This window comes from Aethalodelphis obliquidens, unplaced genomic scaffold, assembly GCF_003676395.1.
Source record: "Aethalodelphis obliquidens isolate GAN/ISIS:26980383/991018 unplaced genomic scaffold, ASM367639v1 scaffold4, whole genome shotgun sequence".
Taxonomy (NCBI): Eukaryota; Metazoa; Chordata; class Mammalia; order Artiodactyla; family Delphinidae; genus Aethalodelphis; species Aethalodelphis obliquidens.
Window position 1 is genome coordinate 58,586,987 of NW_020837948.1, and position 715 is coordinate 58,587,701.

Sequence of the window (715 nt, forward strand, 5' to 3'; positions counted from 1 at the left end):
GCCCCTCCACCTTGGGAGGCTCTTATCAGTCTAGGGAATCCAATCAAATCACAGAGGTTCCAGGGACAGTGAGAGTTTTATCATCCGAAACAGCCACATTGGCCCTCCAGGTGGTATCTCAGCCATTTTCTGACCCTGCCAGATATGGTAACCAGATGTTGGTGTTGTGCTTTGTCCTCTCAAGGCTCAGCCGGCCTTGCACACACAACTGTGATATATTATGGGTCTGCCTAAGGGAAATGAAGAGCAAATAAACTTGTCTTTTGTGTTCCTTTTGTGCTAGTCCCCAAATAAGCAGATCTTCCCTTCTCCTCTATGTTAACTCACCCAGGAGGGCCCTCTCTGGTTATCATGCCCAGTCTTGGAAATTTCTCCTTAAATGTTCCTCTCTTAGTGCTCACTTCGGCAGCACATATACTAAAATTGGAACGATACAGATAAGATTAGCATGGCCCCTGCACAAGGATGACACGCAAATTCATGAAGTGTTCCATATTTTTTCAGTTAAGGGATACACAAAACAATTAGATGTAAAATATGGTATCGAAACAGTAATCATGAGGGGAGGAGAGTACAGATGCAGGGTATTTTAAAAGCATTTGAAATTAAGAGATCAGCAACTTAAAACAATCACATATAGATAGATAGATAGATAGACTGCTATACAAAATCTCACAGTAATCACAAACTAAAAATCTATAATAGATATACACAC

General features: G+C 41.3%; 1 non-coding gene across 1 annotated transcript; it reads left to right on the forward strand.

Moving 5' to 3' along the window:
- The first annotated feature begins 393 nt into the window (after nt 1-393).
- LOC113617721 (U6 spliceosomal RNA) lies at nt 394-500 on the forward strand. Its single transcript, XR_003431730.1, has one exon. It is a non-coding gene; the product is annotated as a U6 spliceosomal RNA (small nuclear RNA).
- The last annotated feature ends 215 nt before the right edge of the window (nt 501-715 follow it).